General features: G+C 47.1%; 1 long non-coding RNA gene across 1 annotated transcript; it reads left to right on the top strand.

Moving 5' to 3' along the window:
* Positions 1 to 502: 502 nt before the first annotated feature.
* LOC108351522 (uncharacterized) lies at positions 503 to 25,441 on the top strand. The gene is made up of 5 exons (XR_001838994.3): positions 503 to 674; positions 13,964 to 14,134; positions 16,100 to 16,287; positions 17,428 to 17,816; positions 23,928 to 25,441. It is a non-coding gene; the product is annotated as an uncharacterized LOC108351522 (long non-coding RNA).
* Positions 25,442 to 25,741: the final 300 nt, after the last annotated feature.

Genomic DNA, 25,741 nt, shown 5'->3' with positions numbered 1-25,741 from the left:
GTATTTATGGACGCCTTGCTGTGTGGGGTCCGGGAAGAGAACCATTCCCTGCTTTGCATTCTTTCCAGGACCCGCAGATCGAGTTTTTCCCTGCGTGGCCTGAAGTGGCCCAGCTGAGAGAAAGCCACTGTGAGAAATTATGTTTGTTTAATGTGGAGTGTGGCCCAGCGCATTAGGCTGTCGGCAACCTGAGCCCCTGGGGAGTGGAAGCAGGGAGAGTACAAGAACTCGGCCAGGGCTGCTGCTCCCTGTGGGTAGGAATGCATTCACACTCTTTGTGGGCAGAACGCATTCACGATCCCACATGGGTACAGACATTGTAGTTGAGCCGTGTGGCCTGTCACAAACTTAGGAGCACCCCCACCATATGCCTGGTTCCCATCTTTGCCTGAAGCTGGCTGACTATACCTGGATCCTCATGAATTTGCTTGAGGTCTGAGTATGAAGGGTTTGGGAGGGAGAGGAACAGTATGATATGTAGGCACTATTAATCCCTCTCTTCTCTGTGATGCCCCCAAGGGGACTAGATTACAAGTACTCCTGGACACAGCTCTTTGAAGGCCTTTTCTGAAGCCTCCTCAGTGGCCTCTAGTGACTTGGTTTGCCTGCACAGTTCTGCTTAGAATCCAAGAATACTGCATGAGACAACTTGGAAGCTGGGCTCTGGACAACAGGTATGAAGATCCCACTTGCAAAGAATTCAGGGAGAGGAACTTGGGACAGCTAGAATATAGGTCCCTAGCCCAACAGTTGCTTAGAGAAACCATAGAATCAGGCACTTACAATTTTCATGTATTGTGGTGACATGTACAGAGAAAACCTTCATCATCTGAAATGGGAGAGACCAGTGACCAGACAGAAGTCAGGGTCTCTGGCCTTTTACCACCTATCTCTCAGCCCCAGCATAGCCAACCAGCACTGCACACGGTGCCTATGAGTCATTGGGAGAACTGATGAACAAACCTGTGCTCTTTTAAGGCCAGACACCCTCAGAGTGAGTCTACACCAGTCTAGTGCCATGGAGGACTGAGCTTATGTGTGCCTTTGTGCAACATAGTCACAATGTGGCTTTCCTTGTCTGAGTGCTATGACCTATCTACCATGATGACTTCCATTAACCCCAAAGCTGTTATCTGAGCTGGAGGAAGCAAGATAGATGGCCAGGAATGGTTTGGTTCCCAGCATGCAGAGTAAAGGGGATGGCATAGGCTAGGGTCTGCTTTCAACTTAGGGTTTGACCCCTGATCCACGACCATGCCTAAGGACATTTCTATCCCAGGGGAAAACATAATGGCCCATCACTTGGCCAGATTTAGAAGGAAAGCTTGTGCCCATCTCGACCCTATGTGAACTGTTTTAATGTGGAAATCTCTCTACAGATTCATGGTTCCAGCATATAGGATGTGCGGCTAAACAGGGACCTAGCTGGGTCAGTGAATTAGCTCTCCTTTTTTGCCAGGATGACACATAGGATTGTCTTTGGGGCTCTTGATAAGGCGGTCCTGTTTCACTGAGGCCAACAACTCAGCCAATATGATGATGTTACTATCTGACCTGGCTACTGGAGGGCTGGGTGACTTCAGAGACAGACAGGGAGGCCAGGTAACTAGACACATAGGCTTTCTAGATATTTGTACAATCTCTATCAGTTCATTGTACAAGCAATCCATATAACTGTGTGTGAACAGTGGGTTTGACTCAAAGTCTAGACACTCCCTGGGGGCTATGGGCATCTCCCAGGCTCAATGTGAGACTCAACTGCTAACTGGAAACTGAAAGGCTGGTTTGGGGACCTTTGTTGCTAAGAAGAACCAGCTTCAGCACTTGGCTAAGTGCAAAAGCTATGGGCAGTTAGGCAACACTGCATAATTTGATTGTAGGGAATGGAAAGATTTGGGCAGTGGTGCATGACTAGCTTGAACTCTATACTGTTTTGGGGCATAGGTTCTGTAGTAGTTTGAATAGGTATGTCCCCATAGATTCATGTGTTTGAATGCTTGACCCATAGGGAGTGGCACCATTAGGACATGAGGCCTTGTTAGAGAAAGTATGTCACTGTGGGGGCGGGGTTTGAAGTCTTCAATACTCAAGTTATAGCCAGTGTGGATTTCCCTGAGGCCATGGACTAAGATGTACAACTCTCAGATCCTTTTCCAGCACCATGTTTGATGCATGCCACTATGCTCCCCACTATGATGATAATGAACTGAACCTCTGAAACTGTGAGCCAGCCCCAATTAAATGTTTTCCTTTATAAGAGTTGTCATGGTCATAGTGTCTCTTCATAGCAATAAGACAATAAGACCGGCTCCATAGAGGCTTGAAGAGAAATATAGACATATAGGGTAGGGGGGCAGGAATAAGCAAATGACCATGACCACAGAAATGTAAACTTACAATAGTCTGGGGCCAGAGTGGTTGGTTTTCTTACAGATCTTAGGAGAAGGGGTGTTGAACAACAGAACTGAGAGACCCATTGGGTCAAGAACCTCCTTCTGGGTATAATCCTAAGGAGATGCTTTTGTAACTTAGCTCAGACTAGCACTATCATTGATAGCCAGAGGAGGGATCAACTCAAGTGTCCATCAGTGGGTGGGTAGATGGACAAAATATAGTGCATCTAGTATAGGACATATAGCCTAGATGAAGAAAGAGATTCTGGTGTCTGTTCCAATGTGGCTGAATCTTACAGACATGATGTGTAGCATGACCAGTCACAGAAGGGCTACCCTGCTTGAGACTAACAGGTGTCTCTCCAAAGTCACAGGACTGATATCCATAAAGACAGAAGGAATGGAGTTGCGAGGGGCAGTTTGTATTCAAGGTGGTGGAGTTTCCATTATGAGGGATAAGCAAAGTTCTGTGAGTGATGGTGGTGATGGCTACATATGCTTAATCCTACTAAGGGACACACTTGAAATGGTCTTGATGCAAAGTTTATGTGTATTGTGTTGATTTCCAAAGAAGAAGCATGGAGTACTTTTGCCATGCCCTGGGAAGAAGAGCCAGGGAAGGTCAAGAATCCCAGGCAAAATTAAATTTAGTGAATGGAACACAAACCTAGAACAGTTGTGTAAGACCTGGAACTCCACCCACTTGATTGGAGATAGACCATGTACATGTTGTGTAGCAATTTCCTCAAAATTGAAAAATCTATCATGAAAGGAGGCTTCATAAGACTTAGGAAGTTAACAACATGCAAGTCTCAGAAGTCCCTAAAACTTATGAGATTCACAAAGCCCTCCTTCCCAAGATTACACAAGGACAGGAGTTTCTTGGATTGCTGAGCTGTAAGTCATGCAGAGACCTCCATGGTTCCAGCTCTCACAAGGTATCACTCAAGCTTGAGGGGACTTTCCACAATGCAGCTGCCATTGAGCCATCAGTGTCACCTCTCATCCATACTACTAGTATAGCCCCAATAAATCCAAGTAAACTCATTGGTTCACCAAGTTTAACTTCAATGGTAGCATTACTCTGGACTGGTGTTGGAATAAGAGTGTGATCTGGGAATAATGCTACACAAGAGCCTACAAGAAGCTGAACACAGACAGGGCTAGCAGGTGGGTGATGTGTGCTACCAGATCTCAAGTGAGGAAGGTCCATAGAGCTTCTGAGACTCTGTCCTTGGCCAGAACAGGTGATTTCTTCAGCTTGGGGCTTGGCTAGAACAATGGTGACTCAAATATCCTCAGATACCCTCTGGACCTAGACTCCAATTGGATATCATGTGCAAGAAGCCCCAGTTGAGGAGATACGAAGTTCATAGAGATAAAGAAGGAGGGTGGGTTGGAGAAGAACCAAAGGCACATGGCAGCCACTGTCCATTTGTTCTCATCCCACTGATCATATACAAAGTCCTCTTGTGGGGGCAGGTGTGGCTCCAGATTCCCCGAGTCACAGGGGACATCATGCCTGCTAGCAACTGACAGCACATTCAAGGATCAAGGTACAAGAACATTTCGGGGAAAAAAATCAATTTCCCAATACTTCTTCAAGCAATGTCCTGAAGCTGATTCAAAAATAATATTGTCTGACATTCAGAGAGGGCAGTTCAACATTTCCAAAGCTCTTCACATGATGACTTCTAAGCCTCGTGAAACTCCTGATGAAGAGCATCCTTGTTTGGCAGAGGAAGAATTAAAAATGAGAGGTTGAGAGCTCACTCAGGATCGTGTCTTACAGAAGGGCCCAGAATTGTGAGTGGCCACTGCATGGCTTGGGTGGATATCTCCCCCTAGGCAGCCTTACAGAGGGAGGTGGCCTTGTCCTGTTCCAGTTAGACATGTTGCTTTAGTCAACAAAGTTTCTGGGTGATCTCTGACCTGAGTCTGGTGCTGGGAATAGACAGGATATAGCCAGGGATTATCAATGCACAGTCTCTGGTTCTCACTTGCTCTCTGAAGTGAGATGAAGCCCCAGGTTTCCTAGAAGTATCCTTGCTCCTGATCTGGCCATTCCACCCTGAAAGACCTTCAGCCCTGTCTTCTGTCTCCAAACCCAGTATTGTTGTTGCTCCAGCTCCTCTGAGGTACCCGGAGGCATGACAGAGGCCACAGGAAGGCTTTGTCATTACATTGCTGCCTGCCCTAGAGGGCCATGGGTACACAGGGACGACTGAGGTCTGTTTGACCCTGTTTTCCACCTAGAGTCTGTTTCTACACGTTGTGCTGTACTGGACTCCTGGAAGTGCTTGAGCCCAGACCCCTGCACTACTGTGGCTCTCTCTCTCTCTATGCCCTAGATCATTGGAGCTGCCTGCGTTCCCTGTAGAGTGGCCCTGCCTCCTTCAGACTGTACCTCTTCTATCCAACTCCCTGACTTGTCCTGCCTTCTCTCATCCTCAGGGCTTGGGTGTTCCAGAGGCTGGTCTGAGTAAAGGAGTTTGAATCATCCTGTAGTTGCTACACAGTAAAAGTTACCATGTATCAAGGATTGATACCACGGAAAATGTGGTCTCTTATAGTCCTTTCTGCATGGAGGAAAGATGGCAGAAGTCTATCTTGGCCTTTGTAACTTCTGACTGATGCTTGATCCAGCCAACCTCCCATAGTCTGAGTGTCCAACCTGACCCCTGGACTCACAGGCCTGTGTCCACCTTGGTCTCCTTGACTAGTTACATCCTGGTGTATCAAAGAACAAAGGATATAGGCTTTCCAAAGAGACACTAGGACCACCTCCCTGTCCCTTCAGCAGCCTGCCCCCACTGTCCAGGCCACCTGCTCCATATTCTTTTCCAAATGGGGCATGTCCACCGCTTGTTCTAGAATATGCAGAGAGGAAAAGCTATCTGTTTAGCCATGTGGACCAAGCTCAGACAATATGGAATCTGCCTGAAAAACGGGCTCTGCTGGGCTTGGCAGAAAGAGCAGAAGGTGGTGTTAGCAGGAACTGAGCCAGATTCTCACTTCGGGGCCCTGTCACCCCAGCCCCGTCTGTTCTTGCCAATTAGTCAATGAACTACAACCCACAGAATGAGGGATGCCTCAGGCCGTGGGCACAGTGAGGGATGTCCTAGGTAAGGGAAGGAAATCCCTGCCAGCTTGGAGGGTCGTGTGCCTGCTCAGCCATCAGACCATTTGGAGAGTCAGTGGCCTGCTCTGCATACCAAGCCTCATGCCAGCAGCTCCAAATGACCACATGAGGCCTGGTAGCTTGTATAGCTTGTGTTTGCTGTGCCCACTCTGCTGGGCTCAACTGATAATAGTGGCGTCCGTGTACCATGGTCCCTGTGAGAGGGAAACAGCTGTGAAGCTGGGACAAAGGTGAACCAGTATAAAGCGGGGGCAGGACAGGCGTTAGGAAGGATGTGTTACATTATAAGGAGAAAGAACGTGTTGCATTATAAGGAGAGATCTCTCCCCATGTGGTCCCAGCAATGAGTAGGTGAACAGGTAAGGCAGGCTTAGAGTGTGGTTTCAAGAAGTGCCTTTGGGGACTGTGGAGCTCCACTTGACACCTAGCACTGTTTTCATAGCTGGCACACTTTGGTGATGTAGAAGCCAGATCAGCTTCCTGTCTGCCTAGGTGCTCTGTGCTCTGAGTGGCCTCGTGGAAGTCTCTGTGTGCAGCCCTTCCTGGTGCATCTACATTGAATGTGACTTTTGTGTCAGGACTGTTCCACTCGGTCCTGCGATAACGCACTCTGCAGAAATCACAGACTGTGCAGTCCTGCTGGGAAGGCAGAGGGAACAGCCTGGTGGAGCACAGTATGACAGACCCTCCAGAAGTTCAATGCAGAGAACTGGGGAGAGGTCCCATTGGTAAAAGACCTGCTGTGTAGGCCTGGAGATCTAAGTTTAGTAAGTGGCACCCACATAAAAGGAGCCATTTGTCTGTAGCTCTAGAGCTGGGGGTCTGGATGGGGAGTGGAAAGATCAATTCACTGAGTTTGCCGGCAAATCTAGCCAATTGATGAGCCCCAGGTCCAACAAAAGACTATATCTCCAAAAAGAATGAAGGGGAAGGCATGATGGCTCAAGAGATAGAGGCACTTGCAGCTAAGCCTGAGGATCCGAGTCTGATCCCAGAGACCCAGCTGGTAGAAAGAGAGAAGGGACCCTTGGCACACTCAAGTGATGGCATGTGTGTGCCACCACCACCATCCCGAAAAACCGAGGTAGAAGTGCCTGAGGAAGACACCTGGTGCTGCCCTCTGGCCTCTACATACATATGCACAACACATGCGTGTCCAGTGTCCCCACATGTGTGAACCTCACAAGCGTATGTGAATGTGTGCACACACATTTAGCACTCATCTTTTGGGTGTTTTCTGTGGTGTTCAAAGCAGGAACTCAGGACTCATTTATCCATGTTCACACCAATGTAGTCAGCTAAAAAGTAGGAGCTATCCACTGGCCCATCAATGGAAGAACGTATGAACACCATGGTGAGTTCGCAAATGGGATATCAGTCACCCTTACAGGGAAGGGGATTCGGAAGCAGGCTAACACAGGGGTGTGCCTTGACGACCTGTGCTTGATGACATAGTCAGCCACACAAGGACAGCAGGATTTCCCTAGAGTAGTCAAATCTACAGAAGTGTAAAATTGGATGGAAGCTTCCAGGCCTTAGGGAAGAGAGGACAGGAAATTTAATGAAGATGGAGGTTTGGTTCTGCAGGGTCAACAGTTTTCTGGGGGTGGATAGTAGCTGTCCTGGCTTGAGTCTCATGTTCTGCGCATTTGCCCTCACCCCAGTTTTGGCAGCATTTTGAAGGCCGTGGATTCTTCAAAATCCACAGGGAAAGGTCCCAATTGACAAAGGGTGGTGACCAGGGCCAGGCCTTTGAAGGTTATACACAACTGGCTGTGGGTGTGACCTCTACTTGATTCTCTAAGATACGAGCAGGCTTGGTTTCAGGTTCCCTTCACCCTGGAATGGAGCCCCTAACACCGCCACATCTCATCTGCTACAATGGGCTAGGATTTCTGAATTTGGAGTTGAAAGCAGAAACTCCACTGGAACTTGTTCAGCTGTGTTCACACCAACATTGTTCAGTAGCTAAAAATCGGGAGCTAATCAAGTGCCTGTCAACAGAAGAACATACAAACACACCATGGCGAGTCCATGATGAGCCAAAAGCAATCTTCCTCCATTACATTGTCTCTGGCAGGCATGTCCTCAGAGCACCAGAAAGAGCCACAGGCATGGTAATGGTGGGCGTGTGGATCATCTGATGGTGTTCCTGAGCTGTAAGCTTAAAGGGCTTAAAATATTTTGTGAATGTATGTGTGTGTGTGTGTGTGTGTGTGTGTGTGTGTGTGTGTGTGTGTAGCTACAATGCAAACAATAGCAAAGTGCGCCCTATAACACCCCAGCCCCATGCTCAAATACAGACATGATTGGTTCTGTGGCTGCTTCATGGAGGCGAGCCAGTTTAGCTCATATTCACCCCCAGACTTGGAGCTCCTAATAGTGTCAGAGCCACTCAGTGACAGATCTACACGACACGCCTATTAGTAAAATTATAAAATGGAAAGATGTTTACAGGTGTAATCCCCGCTGTCCAAATTACATTTTCATCTACAATTAGGGGAAATACATTATTTAAACACTTGGTATTCTTAAAAGTAACACATCTCCTTTCCTTGCTCATGAGCTCTGTGTTTATGGCTTTTAACAGATGGCCTGGCTCAAATCCTTCACCCCCTCCCTTTGATATATGAGCATCCTTTTTTGGGATGTCCCCTGCCGTGAAAATGGTTGAGCAAAGCCAGAACAAAAGCCATGCCATTGGCCAGGCTGTCATCTCAGAGGCAGGTATCTGTAAATGAGATCTAATTCGTCCTTTCCCACCCAATAAAATTTAAAATAAAAAGACAGGGATTGATTTTGTAAAAGGCCTGTTAAGTCTAGCATTGAAACTGGAGTCCTTTGGAAGTCTGCAGAGTTAAATGTGACAAACGAGGGCCAATAGTGAACAATCACTCCAGACACCTCACCCAAGGCTGCCGGGCCAGCAGCAGAAGGCAGAGATAATTAATCAGCCCAACAAACGGGGCAGTGGGGTTTAGATAGCCCTCGGGAACACATTGTGGGGGACAATGGGTGAATTATAGGTCATTGGAGATAAGAGGAAGAAGTCTCTGAGGGTCCCAAGTGAGATCCAGAAACAGCAAAAGGAGATAGATAAGTCTCTAACGAGGCCGGAATAAAAGGGATTGGACAGTCATATGGACCAGGGATTGACCAGATGGTGGCTAGAATCTGAAAATGTCTCCCCCTTCCACGTATGGTCACCAGTCATATCCACCAAGGTGGGAGCCAGGGAGGTGACTTTCCTCCAGATTGTGTCATTAGCGTGTTGAGTTGATCAGTCTGATCCATGGGCCATTTCCTGGCATGCTGTGAATGGTGTCTGCTGTACCATGAAGTCAAAGACACCCATGTCACTTATAGGCCTCACACTGCCTCTGCTCTCTGACTTCAACAGATTGAGATTGGAGTACCCTGCTTGCACCGTTCTAGAGACTTGCTGCCTGTTCCCCTGGCCTCTTTCTCCTGGTAGTAGGGGAAGTTCCACTTGGAGTGTGAAAAAGAGCATCCTTTTCAGCCCAGACTAAATCCTGGCTACTTGTTTTGTCTTGTTTTGTCTGTGAGAGAAATAGAGCACTTACTCATGCATTTATTTATCTATTCTTTTATTCAGTCATCGTTTCCTATGTCCCCTGTCCTGTGTATAGGACAGTTCTTGACCCAACCACTCAATCCACAAACTATGTATGAAAGGGTAGCACACAGGGATCTCACAGTTGCCGAGTTTACACACTAGCCCCATTTGTCCTGTGACAATCTGATTTAATAAATTCCAGTACCCACAGTGTAGTGAGCTTCACATCAGGAGCCCAAGGAATAATGAGAATTAAGTAAGGCACACTCAGAGGGTGATGCTGTGCAAAGCAAGGGGGTACACCATGCACCCAGAGTGAACCAAGCTCCTGGAGGACTGAGCATGAACTATTCACAAAGCTGGGAGGTCTTAAGACCTGACCCTGCACCCAAGGCTTGGGAGTGATCTTTATGTTTCTCAGATTGTAAGTGGCAGACCCAAGACACAGCTCTACCAGGGGCCACTTTCCAGGTTTCATTTCTCTTCCACACAGAGATTAGATTGGGAGAACCTGCCATAGAGGTCACCATTGAAGGTCAGCTTTCAGGTAAAAAAAAGGCATGGCATGGCGTCCAGGAGGAGCATAGGATGTCATGAAGGAATCTTAAATTAAATATATGTGGAACAGAGGCCCACATGCATGATGGGTGCTCTTGGAAGAGAGGAGATGGCAGAGAGCATGGTCATTCACCTCTAGGCCTGTCTCCATTGTGTGTACTCACATGGGATTGCTTGGAATCTTCTGAGCTAGCCAGTGTGAAGATATAAAAGTAGGCTGGACCTCAGCTAACTCCACACAAACACCATCTTTGCACCAGCAGGCCTGTCTATTCACTTTTTCCTCTTCTGGAAAGTGGTTGGAGCCAATGTGTCCCTGATGGGGGACAATATACCCTGGGATCCTGCTTTTATGCCCTCATCCTGGACCCTGTATGTAAAAGACACATATAACACCCAGCACAGAATTGGCTATGCTCTACTGCAAGACCACACATTCAGCCCTCCACCCAGCTGACTCTCTGGGACCACTGCTCCTTTCTAGTCCACAGAATAGCCTGGAGCTCTGCTATGTGCACTATTGGAAGATCTGGGAGCTCTATCATCAGTCACAGACTAGAGGACATATCTCTCCTGGTTGATGTACTTGGGGATCCTAAGAAGTTCCCAGGGAATATGGAAAGAGCAGATGAAGTCCTGAATAAATTCATATTACTTGACAGGAGCGCAGCCATATCATGAATCCAGTGCCTCAGACATAGAAGAATGGCAAAGCCTTCCTCTGGTCAGAATATGAAAGAATGTTGACAGTGTGTAGAACAAGTCTTTACAAACGATTGACCAGTCTGTGCAAAAACCAGCAATCGCAACCTCCTCCTGTATGTTTGCAGCCTGAGGCGGCCACCAGAGACCTCTCGCAGAGACCAGCTAACTACCTCTGCCTGCCTGTGTTATGTGTAACAAACATACCAAGACTTAAGGTTGTTGTGGTAGTAGTGGTAGTAGGTGGCACTCCATCAGAGTGTGCATGGTCGACGTGACCATGGATTTTCTCTGTGTTTGTCCCTTCTCACTCCCTTGCAGCTTCTAGCCAGGTTTCTGAGACCCAAGCTTGCAGTGTAATGTATGAGGCCATCACAGAGAGTTAAGGTTAGAGCATAGTTTAGTGGAGAAGTGAACTCTGGGCAGAGGATGGGTCCTGGAGGAGAAGTCATTTCTCTCACACCAGCCTGTATATCAAATGTAGCAGATCTGGGAAAAAGGGTACCAGAAGAGGAGGGACATGTCCATTGTATACATTTGTGATCAAATATGGGATGCCATTGCTACCTAACCCCTTCCCAGGGTCACTTTGAGCTTGGTCAGTATGCCAGGTCTCCAGAGAACTGGGGTAAAGAGTTGTAGGAATGGTGGGGTGGGCACAGGGTGGGATCAGCTCAACCTGTCATTGATACAGTTGGAAGAGTCTGCCATCTTCTGGATTTCCTCCTGCTGGCCTAGTTGTTTCTGGGTCATACCCTGTGGGTGAATATTTTGTTTGGTCAAGAGGCATGAGGGTTCTGTGGTGACCTCTGCTCCTGGGGACTAGCTGCTACACTATTGTGTCCCTCTCTGCATCTTTCTAGTTTCAAAGCCTTGGCTCTTTCTGAATTGATTCACTGCCTAGAGGGTGATAAGAAAATTGGTTTATTACACGACCTTATCTAAGATGAACCTGAACCCTCCGGGGCTATGGCTGGCACTGCCTCTGAAGAGTGACTCTCTTGGAAAAGAGAGTCCTTTAGCAAGACTGTGGATGACAGGGAAAGAGGATGCCAGAGTGACCCAACATCAGGAGGGGCACAGGCCATGCCTGTATGGGTTTAAGGTGAGGGATATAAATGCTTCATGATCTTCAGGACAAAGCTTTGTATTCTGGTCAATGACTCTCTCAGCCTCATGAATGCTAATACATTTATTTCTTCAAACTTCTAAGAGGCCTCATGGAGGACAGAGAGTGTGGTCATATGTGTTCATTCAACATGCTGAGATGGGACCATACTGATCTTGGTGTGCCAAACTCTGAAGGCCACAATAGCTGGGCACAGGTTATCTGTCTGGGACCTGCAAGCACATAGCTTCTTTAAGTTCTCTGGGTGTCTACAAGAAGGTCTACAGATTCAAATAAACTGGAATCATGGGGGCTCACAGAGACTGAACCACCAACCAAAGAACTTGCAGGGACTGGATCTAGGCCTCCTACACATTTGTAACAGATGTGAAGCTTGGTCTTCACATGTGTCCCCTAACAATTGAACTGGAGCCTGTCTCTGACTCTGTTGCCTGACACTGGACCCCTTTTCCATAGCTGGAATGTCCAGTTAGACCTCAATAGAAGAGGATGTGCTTACTTCTGCCTCACTTGATGTCAGGGTAGAGTGGTACCCAAGGGAAGCCTCTCCTTCTTTGAGAGGGAGAAGAGATAGTAGGAGGAGAGATTTGTGAAGGTGGGACTGGGAGGGGAGGGTGTTTCCAATTGGGATGTAAAGTGAATAGGTTTATTAACTAATGAAAAAACAATTCCTTGAGTGTTCAAAATCTAGGTTCCAGCTGAGTTGAAACCTGAAGGCTGTAGCTTCTGACATGGGGCAGTGGCTCCTGACCTGGCTTTGTGAACTAGTTCAGGGGCCCATCAGGAGAATGATGGACAGGAATATCAACAGGCTGTTGGGGCAATGGAGCAAGTGACACACAGCCCGGAGCTCCTACCTGAGGAGGACCCACCATGTAGTCTCATGGGAAGGAGGTGTAAACTGAGGGCAGAGACTTCAAGATGCACCCCAGCCTTTGTGGAACACCTTCATCAGCCAACCCAAAGCAATTCTTACAGGATGGAGACTGGATATTTTCTGTCTATTCCAGCACTAAGCTCCCTGAGGTGACCCTGGATCCACAATGCAATATGGGAGCTGCCTCTGCTCAATCCTACTTCCTGATTCACATCCCAAATATCTATATAAGCTCTCTACCCTGAGATCCTCCTGAAGAACAAAATATGCCCTGACATCTCTTTTTTGGATGCCCAAATGTCCAGTTGATATACCTATTGAGCATGAACCCTGGTGGTTTTCCCACTGTCAATGGAGAAATAATGGGTGTGGGAAAGGTGTCATGGCAGGAGGTTAGGCAAGGAGGTAGCTGTGGTGATCCATTCAACATAATAAAACCCTGAGTTAGGACGTTGTCCATCAGGTGCTAGGAAGCAAGGAGAGGGCCACAGTGCATCTGGGACTTTCATTCTGTCCCTGGTGGGTGCTGAAAAGAAGACAGGTCTTACGATATTAGAGAACAAAGTGGAGACTGATATAGTCCAGGGTCCAAACCCAAGGATGCTGCCACTCCCAGTGGGTGGGTCTTTCCATCTTAGTTAATATAATCATCACAGTCACCCCCTTGACCTATTTAACCTAGATAATCACTTACTGAGACTCTTTTTCCAGATGGTTCCAGAGTATGTCAAGTTGTCAGCTAAAACTAAACACAGAAACCCTCACAGCCAGTGGCAAAATGGCTGCACTCATGTGTAGACACAGCAGCAATGGCTTGCAGTGAGAATCTGTGTTCCTGGCTTATGATGTGACAGTGCTGACCGCTCCTCATTTGGTACTAGTCCCTTGGTAGATAATTTTATGCAATCTATTTCTACCATATCTCTTTCTTTTCCCCACTCTGCCCTGATTCAACCACAGCTCTCTACACAACCTGGTTTTGTTTTGTTTTTATCCCATCATGTTTGATTTATTTTGCTCACATTCTCTTGGATATGTGGGCCACTGGGGCATAGTCATCCTACACATGGCCTGCACCCCTGAAGAAAACTGCTTCTCCATCTCCCAACAACTATCAGATGCTAATAGCTCCTCGGCTAGAGGTGGGACCTTATGACCTCCTTCCCTCTTTACGCTGGGATTTTGCTTATTGCCATGACCACTGTGAGTTCATACATGCAGCTACCCTGTTATGTGCAGAAAAACATTGTTTCCTTGTAGTCACCCATCACCTCTGGCTCTTAACTGCCCCCCTTCTGCAATGATATATGAGTCTTGGTTTGAGGGTGTGTGGCGAAGATGTCCTATTTAGGGTTAAGTATCTCTAAATATCCTAGTCTCTGTGTCAATCAACATCAACATCTGGGGGGGGGGAGGGAGAGAGAGAGAGAGAGAGAGAGAGAGAGAGAGAGAGAGAGAGAAGCTTATCTGAAGATATCACATACTTTAGTCACAGAGCACGAAGAATCAAATGGGTACTCACTTGGAAGCTGTGTCTCTCTGGGCTCATTCTCACTGGTTTTTAACGTGTTCCTTTCACTTATAGGATGTACTCCCTGAGCTCAGCCTGTTACTGTGGCAGCAGCTCCACGCCATTCAAGTCCACCAGATCTCTTGATTGCATCCTTCCTTCTTTGCTGGACTCAGTCTTCTGTCGCTTCACTCATCACAACTCTGGAAGCAACAGGTTTTGTCCCACATAACCAACATAGACCAGGTATGCAGCACTCTGCCATGTAGATATAAGGGATTTACTCTACAAACAACCTCACAAAAATTAACCAAGAATATTCTTTCCAGATACTATTACCCCATCATTAAGGGTCAATGTCTTCATGAGGAAGGTTTTGAGAGGGTAGGCTCAGGCCCCAGGAGCATTTATCTCCTTCTTTGTCACTCAGGTGGGGCACCAGACACAATGTACAGCACAAGATACACCAGAAAACATAACAACTACACCAAGTAACCAGGAAGGCTCAAGGCGGTGGTGGGGATGTGGGAATCTCACTGAGAAAGGGAAATAGAATAGACACCATGGGTGGATGGGGGAGGGGACAGGATGGAGACATGGGTGGGGATGGGAACAGAAGGAATCAAGTAGGGGGATGACAGGGGGGAGAATACTGAGAGAAATGGAAGGGAGGGGCAATCTCTGGGATAAGCTAGAAACCCAAGGCAATGAAAGCTCCTAGGAATCTGTGAGGGTGACCCTAGCTAAGGCTCCTAGCAATGGGGAATATGGAGTCTGAACCAACCATTTCCTGTAACCAGGCAAGACTTCCAGTGGAGGAACTGGGGCACCAATCCAGCCACAAAATCTTTGTACTACCTACAAGATGTGCAATGCTAAAAATGATGCAGACACTGAGGGAATGGCCAATCAATGAGTGCTCTAGTCAAGAGAGGGAACCCATTCCTGACACTATTAATGATATTCTGCAATACCTACAGACAGGAGCCTAGCATAGCCTTTATCAGCAAGGCTTCACCTAGCAACTGATGGAAACAGATGCAGAGACCCCCAGCCAAACATTAGGCAGAGCTTGGGGAATCTTGTAGGAGAATGGGAGGAAGAATTTTAGGACTCAGATGGCTCAAGGATACTACAAGAAAACCTACAGAATTATTAACCTGGACCCATAGGGCCTCACAGAGAGTGAACTGCTAGCCAGGGAGAATGCACAACACTGACCTAGGTCTTCTGTGCATATTTAATAATCGTGTAGCTTGGCCTTCATGTGGTACTCATAACAGTGGGAGCAGGGGCTATCTCTTACACTGCTGCCTGCATTTTGGACCCTTTCTCCCTATGAGGCTCTCTTGTCTAGCCTCAATAGGAAAAGATGTACCTAGTCTCACTGCAACCTGGTAAGCCCAGGCTGGTTGGTATCCATGGGTGGTCTCCCCATTTCTGAAGAGAAATGGAGGGGTGGATAGGATGGGAGGTAGCGGGGGAAGGACTGGGAGAAGAGATGGGAAGGGAAACTGTGGTCAGGATGTGAATTTAATTAATTAATTAAAATAACAACTTCAAGAAAATTTTAATAAATTATTGTCAGAAAGGACCTTTGGACAGTATTTCCGGTGGTCAAAAACTAGATTAACGGGGCTCGGGACCTGATATCTTAGTGGCTAAGAGCATGAGTTGATCATACAAAAGACTTGAACTCCATTCCCAGCACTCACAGGATAACTCATCACCACGTGTAACTCCAGTTCCAGGGGATCTAATGGTCTCTTCTGGTTCCTTACGGGTACTGCATACACGTGGAACAGAGACAAACATGCAGAACACACACACACACACACACACACACACACACACACACACACACTAAATACTTTTTGTAAAACCATTCAAAACATAACACATTCTCAAATTTCATATTGCTCCCTTTTTAACGGCTTTTTAAAACATAAGAATGAAGCTAAATGCCACAAGTAACACTATTTTTTTCATAGTTATTGCAATTGTTTCTCGGTCTATTAATCTCTGCCTCGCTCCCTCTTTATTATTATATGTCTATCAGGAGATATCTGGGATTCTTCATGCAATAATGTTTCTGAGTGCAAGTGTTACACTGTCATCTTTCTCTTCGTATCTTGGGATAGCCTTGTTTCTGTGGAACTCACATGTCGTAGCTGTACTCAGAGAACACATATAAATTGGTGTTCCTTTTAGGTCTGTCTGGGGAAGGAAGCCTATGCCTGAATCCTGCTCAACACTTGGACGGCATCCATGGGAGCTTTTGATAGAGGTTAAGGAGGCTTTAAATATAGTAACAGCTGATTGAAGAAATGCTCCCCCAACCTTTTCTTCACCTACCAGAGCTTTAACAGAAAGACGTGATATTGGGTCTTGGACATGAGGTAGGTGGGGTTCCCTATGGTTAGTGTGCACCTGTGCACACCACAGTCCTCCTTTAGAGGGTCCCCAGTTCTCCTGAGTGTGACCAGTAAGGTGGGAGGTGAGAAAAAGCCACGCAATGTTCAGGGCGGGGTGTGTATCCAGGGAGGCGTGGCCAAGGAGGTGTGGCTAAGGAGGCGTGGCCAAGGGGAAAGGAGTGTCCCTTGACATGGAGCGCCTCATCTAACTCCTCCAACCTTGTATTTATCTCATGCCTGCTGATTGTCTATCCTGCTCCTCCCTACCCCTGTTCCTAGGCGTCAACAGGCTTTTGCCTGTTTGCTATCTTTGAAAGCTTCTCAGTGGCCCAAGGCCAGGGGAAGGTTTGGTGCTCAGCACATGATCCTAGCTTGTATGAATGGACTTAATTTGGTGACATTTATCAATAAGGACCCTCTCAAGTCCCCTCTCCAATATACAATGCCCCTGAGCCTATGCACTTGTCGCAAAGCTTGGCCCCTCGCAGGTAATTTGCTTTCATTTCTCCTTTATGAACTGCGGCGTGGTTAAGTGGTCTGAATTGCCGTGTATTTAAAGGTAGGGTTAATTTTTTTTCTTCTGGGGGTCAGGGGACTTTCTCTACATTTTTCTTCTTCTGGGTTAAAGGAGACATCAGTAAATGAACACCTTCAATCGTATTTACTGCTCAGAACAAGTCTGGCTGCCTTGGAAAGGGGGAAAATGGGAGCGTCCAGAGATCTCGCTCCCAATAAAACTGCTGAAGCAAGGTCAAACAGTTCCAGGAGGAGATAAAATGTTAATAAACGGTGGCCATTGTCCCACATGCCCAAATTTATGCAGTACATCTCCATGGCATCTCTCTCTCCTTGGTTAAATTCAGTGAGTAATTTCTGACTGTATTCATTGCTGGAGGATATATTTCTTTAGCGTTAAATATCACTGGCTGTGCATTTTGATATGAGAAATGCAGGCTGCAATTTATAACCAACACGATCGTAAGTGAATCTCGGCTGTGTTGAGAAGCAGGGCACAGCAAATGCGTGCCAGCTCCGGAGTGTTTATTTTAGAATCCGTTTGCAGGGAAACATCATTTCCAATTCCATTGTCGGGTTTTAATCCAGGGCTGCTCATTCCTCCTGCAGACATCCTCGGCCTTCAGGTGCCCACGTGGCCCTTGGGGAATCCATCCTGCTTCGTCTCCTTCAGCGTACACTCCTCGCTCAAGGACCCCGAGGGAGCAGAGAGGTCATGAGATGCTCCTAGACAAAGAGACCACTGTGCTCACCCTGCTGAGGGTCACCCCGGAGTTGCCCATAGGTGGTGGGGGTTTGGGGTGCTGTGAGACTTGTGATCTGCCCAGATGCAGCCTATTGCCTCACTGTGCCTGTCCCTGCTCGTCATCAGCCCTGAAGCTACAGAATGCTTGGGTAGCAAGGACCCAGAGCAGGAGGAGATGCCAATAGAGTGAAGGGGCTGTGTCATCAGCTCTGCATCACCATGGGCTGACACCAGACCCTAGAAGGAGTACCAGGTAGGGGAACTGGGTCTGTGGGATAGTACCCTCACAAGGGGTTCCTTCCTTTCCCTTCACCTCTTGCCTCCAGTGGCGGTAGTGATAGACTCTAGGACCATCCAGGATGGTCTCCTGGATGGGGCACTAGGATACAGTAGTTCTTGGCCAAGTGTCTGTGCTCAGGAACGCAGCACCCTACACAGATCCCTTCATTTTGACCTATGTTCTTTTGTGTTATCTGTGCTTTCTTGGGATACAAGAAAAAAAACTAATAAAGCCCAGCCGTCAATGAGAATCTGGTTCTATGCTGGGCAGGTACATGTGGCCCCACAGTAAAGCTGAGCATCTGTGCAGTGTAACTAGGGTGGCCTTTAGTGGCTTCAGAGGAACTGGGCGCCTGCTGTGTGATCCTTGGCAGGTGTTCCAGCATCTCTCAGCCTCTACACCTCAGCTCTAGCAATGGCTGAGCCTTTCAGCTTCAGAACTGTCGGCCCTGGGAGTCAGGCCTCTGTCAGATTGACAGGTGCTGATCAACGCCAGTGTCTGACCCTCTGTGTCTCAGTTTACCTATTCTTAAAATGAGTTTCTGTTGCCTACCTGTGACACAGTAGCCATGGGAGGCTCTCAGGGTACTGCTGGTCATCCCTGCTAGCTCCCCAGTATTTGTTGGTGTAGGAGGAGAGATGAGGCCCTGGCCTTCCTGGGATTGCCCACTTTGATCTCCAAGTTCATCTGACCAGAGAGCCAATGCCTAGGGTAATGGGGTTGAGACTCCTATGGCCTGTTGCAGTGCCCTCTGTAGGGACAGGTTGCTTAGACTTAGGCTAGGTGAAGTTCTCCAGCCTCCCTGAGCCTCAGTTTCCCTCTTTGTTTAAACATAGCATCTGCCTGTTTTTTTTTTAAATCAGGGCAGTAATAGCCCTGGGGATCCAGGTGAGGCTCTCAACATCTGACTTTCCCCCTGTGTGTCTATGTGCTTGAGATTAGGAGTTGAGCTCATGGCACCGAGAGAGCATGGGCTTTGAGCAGACTCCAGTGGTAGCCATTTGCAAAGAGCACCATTCTGAAGCCTGCTGACAAAGACTATGTGGGTTTTCTCTCTTGCTAAGTTATGAAAAATAGTTCTTATCCACTATCCACAAAAGAACTACCTGAGCCCTGGAGGTCACAATATCCCCTGACAGGGCATTTTCAACACAAAAGATAAGAGTTTCTAAACCATGTACCTTTAGCACTATGGTGCCTTGTTAGAAAATCTCTCAGAACCTCTCTCAGAGAAGCTAAGTCACTGCAGGCTGGGCAGAGGTGAGACTCGCTCATTTCCTTGCTTCTGAGCTTGGTCCCACGATCCCTCACCCAAGTACTCTGTGTTCTCTGGTGTTAGTGGCATCTGTCTGAGGCGCCATCACCATCAGTAACATCTGCCAGTGTCGGAGCGCTCCATATCCTTCCTAGCGCTGGGCTTACATGGAAGGACGCTGACTTCAAACCAAGTGTCATAGCAGTTACAAGAACCTGGAGAGACTCACTGGAGATTATCTCCCCTCAGGTGGTCCAGCTCCTGTCTCACTATCGTTTCCTTTTGGATGGCATCACTCCATTTGATTGACACATCAGGTAGTGATAGTTATCCCCGAGGCCTACAGCATTTAGTAAGATAAATGATCTCAATGGGTGCTTCCCCTTCTACTGCAAGTCCCAGCAAAGTCCCTCAGCTTAGTTTGTCTTTACCTTTCAGTCTTGCATAATGGGGCCAAGTCATGCACAGGGAACTGGACAGAACTGCCCAGAGAGGGTGGACCTGGCCATTAGTGGAGGTGAGGCAACAGAGTGGTACCTGGAGGAGACTTGGTGGAGAAGCTGAAGGGACAGCACTTGGAACAGAGAGGACTAGATCCCCACTACAGTACACTGAACAGGTGCCTACAGGGTAGTGCATGGTCCCCAGGAGGGACTGGACTAGGCAGTCAGAAGCACTCAGGGGTGAGGCACCGAGGCAGGACACCACACTTAGTAAGTCAGAGGAAGGCATCATGAAACAGTTCTTCCTATCTGGGGGCTGTCATCAGAGGAGTGCTGCAAATGTCTTCCTTGGAGTGCAGGAGGGAGGATCACACAGCTGAACCTGGCACTGGATCCTCCATGTTTGTACCAAGCCTACAAGATAATGGAGATGTGCAATGAGGGGAATAGAGAAGCAAGTTCCAGGCTGTTTCCTGTTGGGACACTTGGGAAAGTTAGTGCTGTCAAATCGGCAGGGTCTAGAATCATGTCATTTAGGAGACAAGGCTCTGGGAAGTCCCAGGTTGGGCTAATTGAGTTGGAAAAACACGCTTTAGCAGTGAATGGCACTGGGGTCTTGGATCTAGTCAAAGGAAGAAACTGAGGTGAGCATGCACAGTAATCCCCCTCTGCCTTCTGGCTATGACACAAAGTGGCAGACTGCCTCAGGGCCCTGCCGCCATGACTTCCCTGCCATTCCCTGCCATGATGCACCCCACCCTCAAACTGTGAACCATGATGCAATTTTTTTCTTAGATTGCTTTCCTTAGATTGCTTAGATTTGCTTTTGCTATTTCAGCCCAGCAAGAAGCAAAGTGACCACCCTCACCCCTGGTCTCGTGTGCCTGATTCCAACTGGAATCTAAACTGTGACATTCATATGGCCCTCCAAATCACACACTCACAGATAATAGCAATGAACAAAACATTGTGCAAAGAATAAGGGGGTACTCTGTGTTCCGTGTAAACCCTACAAAGCTCTGCAAAAAGGACTTGAGGTTACAGTGTTTTCATGTTCCCAGAGGCTCTGAAGCCAGTGCCCACTGGACACTGAGGTACACTTGTCAGGATGTTCTCAGCAGACCTGTGACGACCAGGGACCATGAGACAGAAGAGGAGCTAAACCTTGGGTGGGTTCTGAGAAGGAGATAGCTCGCTTAACAAGGCGAAGCCCCAGTAACTCCAGAGAGCAGTGACCAGAGCACAGGCTGCAGAAAGCAGTCTCGTTAAGCTTACTAAAGAAGAAAAAGAGCCACAGACATCAGGAGGGAGAGCCCGTCAGACAAGCGGCTCCTGGATCCAAACCGAGGTGTATTTGTTCTAAAGGGCGTTGGAGGAGCTGACAAGTGCTCAGCGCTCCGTCTACCCTGCAATCAGTTCTCAAGGACAAGGTTGGAGTGGCTTGGAGTGGATTTAACTGAAGAAGAGGGGTGCTCACTCCTCCAGATGACCACAGGCCTGCAGGCTTCCACATAAGAAAGAAGGAAGGAGAAAGAAGCCATGCATACTGAGTATATCTTCCTCGGGGCTCAAGGCTGTTTTCTGTCAGGAAGGCTGCCGCGGGCTGGTCCTGGCTAGCTTCTTCTTATCTCTGAGCACTGTGTCTCTAACTATAAGAACAGCACATGCACATCATAGAAAATAGAGGCATGTTGAAAATTAAGAAATACTTGAGTGATTGAATCAAAAACTATCAGAATGTAGCTTTTCACACAGTTCCTCTACAGTATTTCTCCTCTGTGAGAAACTAGGAATTGCTGACCCCGCACAGGCCAAGCAGCTTCTGCAAGCTTGGGCAGAGGCTGCCCTGTTCCCACCAGTGACTCCAATAAGCAGGGACTTCTAAAGCCTGGGGACAGGATTGGGACCCGAGAAGGGGCCTGCGTAGTCAAAGCCACAGGATGTGAAGCATCGGGCTGAGGAAAGAGATCCTGCTTCAGAGGAATTCACTGCACAGCCACACTGTGTGGCTTGAGCCAGGAAATCCCTGTGCTGTAAGTTACATGCAAAGCAAGGCCATCTTGGAGATTTCCTTTTTGCCTTCTCATCTGCTGTAATGTGGGCTCCACCTTCAAACACATATGTTAGCTAATGAAGGTCCTGAGTCTAGTAGGAAGAACTTAGGATGAAGGTTCGGGTGTCTGCTCTTGTGCTGTTCAGGGTGTTCCTTGAAGTGACGGTGTCCAGCAGACGCGGAGAGCTGCACCTCAGTTCATCCTCATGCACCATAGCACCCGGGTAGCAACTGTCTGGGCTTTCTCATCCTCACCTTCCAGAAACCCCTGGAGTCAAGCAAAGTTTAACTTTGAACCGGAAGCACTCACTCTAGTACAGCCATTCTACCAGTAAGGAAGCTTCAAGATCATGGCTGTACACCTGCCCGGCCAGGGTTTATGGCAGACACCGCTGTTCCCAGAACCACAGTGACGTCATGGATTTTGATTCCAAGTTCAATCTTTCTGCAAAAAAATGGGTGTAGGGGTGACATTGCCACGGATGCCAGCCTGAGCCCAGTGCTCACAGAGTCTGTCGTATATGACTATGAAGGAAGTCTATTAGGGAGGAAGGGGGAAGGACATCAGCTAAGGGCTCACATTAGCGTCTGGACAGTGCCTGAACTACAGCAGCTACCTCAGGGCACAGAGGGCCTATCTCTCTCCCATGCCACCCATGGAGGCTGATTCCCAGGGATGCTGGCATTCTTCTGGAGGCCCATCTGCTGATGGCAGCCAGCCCACAGAAAGGTGGCTGTGACTGCCAGCATACTCCAAACGAAGGCTGGCAGGTGGAAGCCAGTTGGGTGGCTGCACTGAGGGGTCCTGGCTCAAGTTAGCTGTGACACAGCATTGCCCAGACACTGAAGCACACATGCAAAGGGGCCACTGGGACAGCTCACTTGCCATTTGACGACAGAGTCCCTGGGAACACTCAGGCCTCCAGTTATCATTGCTCCCCAGAGACAGACTTCCATGGAAAACTGATGGCTCACAAACTCTCGAATCCCTTAAACAAACTCTCTGTGAACAGCCGGGTTCCCTGGAAATCACTGCTTCTCGGAAACCAACCATAAGCCCCTTACCTACTACCATCTCGTGGAGATGGTCTGCCCACAAACATCGAGAATCCCATAATAGCTACTAGATTGATACATGTGCCCAGATATGAACCCACAGCTGTGGTTGTGGGAAATGCTTCCCGGGAGACTCCTCCCACAGGAGCTCCTCCTCTCCTCTGTCCCTTCCTTGCCCAGCCCAGGAGGACACTTATAAGTGGCAACCAGTCTGTCACCAGGATGCTCCAGGATCTTCCCCATACCCAATCCACACTGGCCATCTTGTCTCAGTGTGGACTGTGTGGCTATAATCTGTGTTTTCCATGAATGGCCCACAGAGATTGTACCTGGAATCCTCTTAGTTCATCGTCATTTTTTGACTGCTTGGCAGGTCTGGGTAATCATGCTAAAGAGGACAGATCACCATGAGACCACAGTGACCCTCTGTCAGGACAGTCCCTTGAGCACAGGTATGACCTGGAGTACAGAACTACTTGGAGTCTCAAGGTCCTTGGTCTCACTTTGTGGACATCATGTTCCCTATACCTGCATTCTTTCTAGGCTCTATTGAGTTTCAGCAACCTACCACAGGTCTCAGAATTTTTACGGACAAACTATCTTTCCATCTGCCCCTAGTGGCAGTCAGCCTCCAGGTCATGCGATTCCCCTCAGACCATCGACAACCTCCATGTCCAGCCCTCTGCCTCCAGTCCAGACCAGTATTATTTCTTCTGCTTCCTGTAGCAATCAGCCTAAACAGTTCACCCTCCCCTCAATATCTAGTGCTTCCCGTTGTTAGGAGAAAGTCCAGGAATGCTAACACAAGCCTGCCAGCTGAGGAGGCTTTGTCCTCTGCCTCACCTGCTTCTCTTGCTTGGCCAGGGAGATGTCTCATAATCTGTGCTGTAGCTTTCTGGTCAACTTTCACGTTTGGGTCATAGCTCTGTGTGGTCTCAGGGCCTTGGAACATGCAGCCTTCTCTGAAGCGTGCTTCTCTTGAAGGCCTCTCAGAGTTCAGAGTGACGCCTTGCTCTTTGCCACCACCTCAGCCTCCCCCACGCTCCATCTCTCTAATGCAAACTTCAAATGAGATCTGTAACACGGAGAGCAATTTCTAACACACAACCAGAGATAAATACGTGAAGAGACAGGAGGACGACATGGGGCAAAAACTACAAGAGGAAACTGAAACAAGATGAAACTGAAACAAAAGTGGATGCACTGGACGCCCGAGAGGAGCTTTGTAAACGTGAATCTTTTGATTATGTGTTCTGACTTTTTTTTTTTTTTTGCAGGCGGAGAAGTCACACCTCTGTTTTCTGCAGGGAACTGGAAGTAGTAAAAAACCAGGGCAAAGAACTAAATCAGCAAGCAGAAACCTCAAAACATAAAAATGCAACAAGCAGCTATGAGCTCACTTGATGCGTTTGCCAGTGGCTTGCGCAAAGGGGAGGGGTGAGATATTCTAGGGACCAAAAGGAAGGTCACCCAGGAAACCCAGAAAATGCAAACGGTGGGAATACAGAAGCTGTTTTAAAAGACATGTGGCAAGAATACGAAGGTCAAAAGGCTCTTATCTGGAACAGGAAAGATGGCTCAGCAGTTAAGAGCACTGGCTGCCCTTGCAAAGGACCTAGGTTTTCTCTTCAGCACCCACACAGCAGCTCACAATGGTCTGTAACTCCAGTCCCAGGGAATCCAGCGCCACCTTCTGGGCTCCATAGGTACTGCATGGACATGATATACAAATAGGCATGTAGGCAAGATACCCATACACATAAAATGAAAATAACTTTTAAAAGACTTGTGTCTGAAGTCCTGAAAAAATTAATAAATAATATGAATGTGCAGTAGCGGCTACCAGAGTTACTGTGAGAAAATTTCCACAATGCTGATGAAGATAGACTCACGAAGTCTAGAAATTGCAATGCAAACAATTAAAGGGAAAATAGTTACTTAAATCTCTTATCAATCCATCTATCTATCTATCTATCTATCTATCTATCTATCTATCTATCTATCTATCTATCTATCTATCTATCTATCTATCTATCCATCCATCCATCCATCCATCCATCCATCTATCTATCTATCTATCTATCTATCTATCCACCCATCTTTCTATCGATCTATCTATTGATCTATTGATCGATCTATCTATTGATCTATCTATCCATCTATCATATATCATCTATGTATGTATCTATATATCATTTATGTATGTATGTATTTATCTACTATCTTCCATCTATGTATCTATCTCTATGATCTATCTATTTATCTATAATCATCACCATCTAACAATCTGCATGTATGTTATGTATGTATATTTTTATCATTGTTTATTAGGTCTTTGAGAATATTGTAACAAAAATTCATGAAACAAGGGAGAAAAGCTTCAGGGAAAAATATATAGTGACACTAGATACCTTGGCATCTAGATGGATACCAACTATGGAAGTCAAAAGATAAATGAGATGTTTATAATCCAGGCAAAGAAAATAATTGCTAATTTGTTTCTACTCAGACAAGCAAACTTCAAAGACGGAAGGTAAAGTGCTTACATTTCCACAGAAAAATTGATGATATTTACAACAAATAGATTTTATCATTACAATAAAGTCATAGGCATCCTTCGAGCAAAAATAATAGTAGAAACAAAAAGTAGAATTGCTGGGAAACGGACAGTGGAAATAGGCGGACATTCATATGTGAATGAGTTACCCACTGAAGATTTATATACATTCATAGATTAGGATCACTGTGTGAATAGAGCCTATATGTAAGAAATAAAATAATTTTTATGAAATGTGTGTATTTGTAAAAGTCTGTACATGTAGTATGAATGATTGATAAATCACATTAATGTGTGTATGGCTAATATTGAGCGTCTCACAGCACAACATTTTGTGAGTTAAAATGTTAAGGAAATGAATTCTTAAATTTTCTATGAAGTGGAAGAAGTCAACAATTAGCAACTTTGTAACTGAATGTCATTTATTTATTTTGTATGTGCATGTGCTTCTCTGTGTGTGTGTGTGCACGTGTGAATGCTTGTGTGTGCATGTGTGTGTTTCTCTGTGTGTGTATGCGCATGTGTGTGTGAGCA

This window comes from Rattus norvegicus, chromosome 7 (genome assembly GCF_036323735.1).
Source record: "Rattus norvegicus strain BN/NHsdMcwi chromosome 7, GRCr8, whole genome shotgun sequence".
In the NCBI taxonomy this organism is placed as follows: domain Eukaryota; kingdom Metazoa; phylum Chordata; class Mammalia; order Rodentia; family Muridae; genus Rattus; species Rattus norvegicus.
The sequence above is the reverse complement of the archived record's forward strand: the minus strand, read 5'-3'. Positions and strand labels throughout refer to the sequence as shown.